This window comes from Gekko japonicus, unplaced genomic scaffold, assembly GCF_001447785.1.
Source record: "Gekko japonicus isolate JY-2015 unplaced genomic scaffold, Gekko_japonicus_V1.1 scaffold1711, whole genome shotgun sequence".
Classification (NCBI taxonomy): domain Eukaryota; kingdom Metazoa; phylum Chordata; class Lepidosauria; order Squamata; family Gekkonidae; genus Gekko; species Gekko japonicus.
Genome location: NW_015170937.1, coordinates 296,365 through 302,640, shown reverse-complemented (window position 1 = coordinate 302,640; position 6,276 = coordinate 296,365). Strand labels below are relative to the sequence as shown.

The 6,276-nt window shown below is 43.0% G+C and overlaps 1 pseudogene; it reads left to right on the top strand.

Annotated features, from left to right (window-relative positions):
- Positions 1 to 3,448: 3,448 nt before the first annotated feature.
- LOC107116845 lies at positions 3,449 to 5,030 on the top strand (annotated as a pseudogene).
- Positions 5,031 to 6,276: the final 1,246 nt, after the last annotated feature.

Below are 6,276 nucleotides of genomic sequence, written 5' to 3'. Positions count from 1 at the left end.
TCCAGAAAATCACAGGTTCAATCCCTTACAACTCTGGAAAGGATCAGCAGATGATGTGAAAGACCTCTGCCTGAGACCCAGGAAAGCTGCTGCCAGTCAGAGTAGACAATATGGAACTGGTCTGTACTGATTCAGTATAAGGCAGCTTCAATATGTTTGGGTTAAGGCCCATTCTGCATCTAGCATTCGCTCCATTGTTTTACCAAACCCACACTGGAATAGAAAAAGGTGTGGCTCAAACCACATTGAAATACCCCAGGCCAACGTCCTACTGACTGCAGAGTCACCCTTGAATGGCCATAAAATGGCCATAAATCTATGCAGACAGTACCATAAAACAGAGAGATCAAAAAAGTGAAACCAGCATGCAGTGTGCAGGCTACCATAAAATCCGATAATCAAAGAAAGTGAAAGTGGCGTGCAATGTAGAGGGGAATTTCTGTTCCCCACATGGGTTTGGTAAAACAGCAGAGTGAATGCTAGATGCAGAATGGACCTAAGTCTGGTTTGCCCCTGTAATAGCCTTCTGTGCTGTTGTTTTCTGTAAAATTTGGGTGCTGTCTCAACATCTGATATGAGGGATAGTTTCACATTTGTGATTTTGGAGGAGTGGAAAATGTTATCACCTATGCCTTCTTAGTATAAATCCCCAAGAGACACATCATTGGATGTATATTTGGCCAAACTGGCTGGTGGGCCTATGATGTTTAAACTGGAACATTTGCTAAGTGGTATAGAAAAGCATGCCATGTTTAAAGCAGCATCGCTGTCTGTGGGAGTGCTGAGGATCAAATCACATACTCTGGGCAACAAACCTTCAAAGTTGATAAATATTAAGAGAGTTTCATATCTGATAATATTTCTGGGCTGCATTTGTGTGGATGATTTTCATATTCATGATATAAGTCTGTTTTTGTTATGCCACAAACAGAGCAATTGAGAGACTGCTCTTGGCTGATTTGCTTTGACTGTAGAGAAAGGTAAAAGGCAGACAAAAACCTTAGCAAATTAGAGGTTGGGGATACAGAGTAAAAGAAGACTAGAGGGAATGAAGGATAGTGAGAGGGTGCTGAGAGCTATCCCTACTTCTCTTAGTACTTTGAGTTCTGGGAGGTTGACCACTGACTCTGCAACTGCTGCATTCCCAATGCTATTTCAGTTGCTGTTAAAACAACAATTATCAAGGACTTGATCCCAGAAGACAATGTCATTTATAGGGACCTGGTGGAGTGAGGTGGGAGTGTCGCGCAGTGCGTTTGGAAGTATAAACCAGCACCTCAGTCACACTCGCACTCACCAGAGGCTTTCCTATAGTCAACCACACTTACACAGTTCAGTGGTTACTATATACAGGAATTTATTTACAATATTTACAGCTCTCCAACAAAATGCTCCGCCAGACTCCATCCACCATCAAGAGAGAAACATACAGTGGTACATAACTACATATATACATTGGTCAGCCAATCAGATCAGTGCTGACTCATTGTGACTTGGCTCAGCTCTGCCAAGTCTAAACCGGCTGGATCTGGTTTACTGCAGCTGTCAGCTGTCAGGTAGATCTTAGAGATCTTGGTGCTGAAGCTTACACACCGACAGGGAGACCCAATGGCACTAGTCATGCCTAGGGTTGCCAGCCTCCAGGTGAGGCCTGGAGATCTTCTTGAATTTCAACTGATTTCCAGACTATAGAGGTCAGTTCTCCTGAAGAAAATAGCTTGTTTGGAAGATGGACAGTATGACATTATACCCTGCTGAGGCCCCTCCCCTCCCAAAACACTGCTGTCCCCAGGCTCTTCCCCCCAAATCTCCAAGAATTTCCCAACCCAGACTTGGCAACCCAACATCATGTCTATGGGCAACCATTGGATGTAGACACAAAGGCACCTACTACCATAGCATGGAACACTACAATTGGTATAGAGAGAAAACTAAAACTGGTATAAATGAGAGTCAGACCATTCCTTGGACAGCAAAGGTAACAAATAAGCAAGTACTGGAGCACATAAAACCAGACATGTCATTGGAAGGAAAAATCATAACACTGCGACTGACTTATTTCGGCTATGTCATGCAGAAGAATACATTAGAAAAAGAAATTATGCTTGGATTGGTTAGTGGCAAAAGGAAACCGGGCCACCAAAGAACACGGTGGCTAGACACCATAAACGTCGACACCAGCCTGAGCATGGAACAACTCAAAGAAGAAGAAGAGATTAGATTTATATCCCACTCTTCACTACCCAAGGAGTCTCAGAGCAGCTTACAAACTCCTTTCCCTTTCCCTCCCCCTCCCCACAACAGACACCCTGTGAGGTAGGTGGAGCTGAGAGAGCTCTTGGCAGAAACTGCTCTTTTTCAAGAACAGCTCTTATCAGAACTATGGCTTGCCCAAGGTCATCCAGCCAGGTGCAAGTGGAGGAGTGGGGAATCAAACCAGGTTCTCCCAGATTAGAGTCCATGCACTTAACCACTACACCAAACAGTACAAGACTGGAAAACATGGAGAGAGCTGGCCCATAGAATCACCAAAAGTCGGACACAACTGAATGGCTAACAACAACAGACCTATTAACAAGAAATTAACAGCAAACCAGCAGCAGTGAAGGGAAGTCAGAAAACCTGTTTGGCAGATTCATAAAACGCCAAAATCTATGCCAGTGTATACAAGGCCTTATTTCTGACCTGACAAAGTTCCAGTGGGGAGGGGGAGAAAAGATCTTGTAGTAATCTTCTTTTAAAAGACTGAGCTGGCTTGGTAGATTTCCACAACAAAGAATATGATATATAATCTCAGTCCCTCTTGCCTCTGACAACAATGGAACTCTGACTGTTATTTCCTTGCTTGGTTTTTTAAAAAGTGTAGCAGTGGCTCTTGTAGAGAAGAGATTCTTCGAGATAAACTGCACCAGGGATATTTAGGGCTTTAAAAGGTAACAGCCAGGTCTGGTGTATACGGTATGCCTGTTAAAAAAAGTAGAGAAAAAGGTGACTGAATGGGATAGAGGAGAAATGGTCTGGAGCTGCCCAGGTAAGAAAGGTCGAGGTTGTACTGAGCTGACAGATAATTTTTTGGTTGCAGACTTTGAGAATATATTTAAGGTTGTATACTAAAATTCTCTTCTTTTTTGCTTTTTGTTAAGCTGTAAAGGGCTAACTAAAATAGTGTGCTGGGGAAAGTTAGATGTTACATATTGACTTTATATTTCAAGTATTTGTAAATCCAATAATAAAGCTTCACTGATATGATAATGCATGATTTAAAGGTGGCAGAGAATGTCTGGGGTGGGGGGAGAAGGCACTTGTCAACAGCTGCCGCTGCCAAAGCCAGCCAGGAGAGAAAAACAAGAGACTTCTAGCAAGGCCATGGTAAATTTTGGAGCTTCTCCTTTCCAGCTAGCTGAGGAAGGAATGGAACAATACTACTGAAAAGGGGGATTTTGAAGCAATGGAAGCTCGGATATCGGACTTCAAAAAGTATGTTGAACTGAGACCAATAACACCAGCATTGGATATATCCGAAGAATTCGAGGATAAACCGCAACCTGTCACTGTCTTTAATGTGATATCAGCCTTTTCTTTGACTCTACAGCCCTTCTCACCTTGAAATGTCTCAAGCAATCCATCCAGCAGCACCAGCTCCATGTACTGTACAGAGCAAGTCAGTTACTGACATGTCTGGTCAAACTTCTCTGACTGCTCTTAAAGAGACTGAAAAGGTTCCAGCGTCAAGACAGCTGAAAGTCCAGGCAGTGAGCGTTATTCGCCACTGTTAAATGCTGGGTTCCATGGATGGTCTGATCCCAAGCATAGTGATCAGCTCTGCTTTTTTGGTGATTTTAGGAACAACACTGAAACCTCAGGGTAACAGCCCTGTTTAAGTAGCATGCAAAAACCACACCCAAACACACACAATTCCCAACTATAGGCTATTTACATAACATTAGTTTCTCGTTGGTAACCTCCAGAGTCCTGGTGGGCTATTGTTCTAGAGCTTGAAGCTCAGCCAGTCTCTGGTACCCAGTCCTGGAATATTCCAGCCCTAATACATAACAGCCATACTGCGGATGCCCAGCTTTGTAATCACAGAACCTATCCTGCAAGAACACCCAGAACTCTGAATTATCAGGATGATAACACAAAGGAAGCAAGTCCACAGGATGATGTGACAGCAAGAGAAGATCCTTCTTGTGAAAACGTGTCACTGAATACTACATTTCCTGAAAATGACAAGCTGCCAGGAGTACAAGATCAGATCTGTCCAACGCTAACTGGTAACCCAGTGCCCTTTGCTCAGCCTTTCCTTAATGGTAGCTTGCCAGTCCATGGATCAGCACAGCAGACTTCTTCACTGGTAGTCCCTACATCTCCTATGCAAACTGGTTTCTATGCTGTTAGTTTGACAGATGGTTCCACTGCCTGCTAACAAACCGCTTGTGACAGTGATAGTTCCCAGCACCCCTTGCAGTCAGTTGCCATTGAACCTATGTCAGCCTATGGTGTTAATGGGAACCCAGGTTCCCAAAGGAGCTCTTATGTTTGTTGTCCCCCAGACTGTTGTTCAGAATCCAAAAGCTCCTGTGATCAGTCCTAATGGCACCAGACTTTCTCCTATTGCTCCTGCTCCAGGTCTTACTCCTGTTGCAACAAAGATCATTCCATCCATTGATTCTCTGAGAATAAGAAGTCATGTTTGTAACTACCCAGGATGCGAAAAAACCTATTTCAAGAGTTCCCATTTGGAAGTCTATGTGAAAACGCACACAGGAGAGAAGCCATTCAGTTGTAGTTGGAAAGGCTGTGAGAGGAGGTTTGTGCATTCTGATGAACTGTCTCACCATCGTAGAACACATACAGGTGAGAAAAAAATTGCCTGTCCTATGTGTAATCATTGGTTCATGAGGAGTGACCACTTAACAAAACATGCATGTCACCACTTATCAGCCAAGAAGTTACCAAATTGGCAAATGGAAGTGAGCAAGCTAAACAATAATATTGTTGTACCCCCTACTACCGCACATGCACAGTGAAGTATTGCCATCTGAAGACATGGTCAAATAACTGTTGTTACTGTTGGTTGGAGTGATGTCAACCCAGCTTCCAAAATAAGTCTGTGTTTCTACTGTGTCAGCCTTTGGTGGCTGTTAGAACAGACAGTGGTATTATAACAAAATTTAAACTGTTTCAAAAATGTTATGTAAGCTGCCCTGAGCCTGCCTTGGTGGGAGGGTGGGGTATAGATCTAATAAATAAATAAATAATTTTTTGTCAAGGCATAGTCCAAATCAAAAAGAATGTGGGGAAAACTTAAGGCATGATTTATTTTTTAAAGTATTTACATAGCCTACGGAGACCTGAAATGGTCCAGGACCACCCACTAAAGTATGAGTTACTTGCCAAAGAGAAAGTGGTAGTCCAGGGGTCCCCAGCAATGGTGTCCACGGGCACTATAGCACCTGCTGACAGCTTTCTTGGCTCCCAAATAGTGTTTTTAGAAAGTGGGTGGGGCTCTTCCCGAGCAAGGTTTCTGATTTGCCATTGAAGAGCTGGTTGGCTATGCAGATTAAAATAATGTTATTTCAGTGGCAGCTGTCACCATAGTGTTTGTTTTATTTTTTCTCACCCCTCTTTCCCAGTGTAATTTTTAATTGCCCCTCTTCTCTCCTGCACTTGGGCTTCCTCTGTGTGTGTTTGGCTCCACCTTTCATGGCAGCCATTTTGTGCTTGGCTCAGCTTTCTGTGGCAGCCATTTTATGGTATTGTTCACCACCCTCTGTCAAAATTCCAAAGGCACCCACAGCCTCAAAAAGGTTGGAGATGCCTGTGGTAGTCTCTTGAAAATCCTGCATGAACTAGCTCCTTGCTCAGGGTTATCTTGTTAAATTTTGCATTCATTCCATGTGGGATTAAACATTTTGCATGCTGCTTCATACATAATACTAAGAGTAATGTATCATATAAGTGTATCTGTAGGGTTCTAGTGACTGATTGTCCCTGACCTGCATTTTTGTTTGGCATTTTTCCCTTGAATGAAATATATAGTGCACTCATATTTTCCTATGGCCAAGTATCCTCAAGTGGAATATGATTCCCAGAATCCATCTTCTTTTAGAAAAGAAGACGCTTAGCACTTGTCAACTGCATCTGAATTGCTTTTGCAACAAGTGACTGTCATGTTACCTTCCACTCTATATAGCCTTCCATCAAAATGAATTTGACAAACTAGCAATGGCTAAAAGGAAGGCACTCTGTACATTTATACCAAGTGATCCCAGA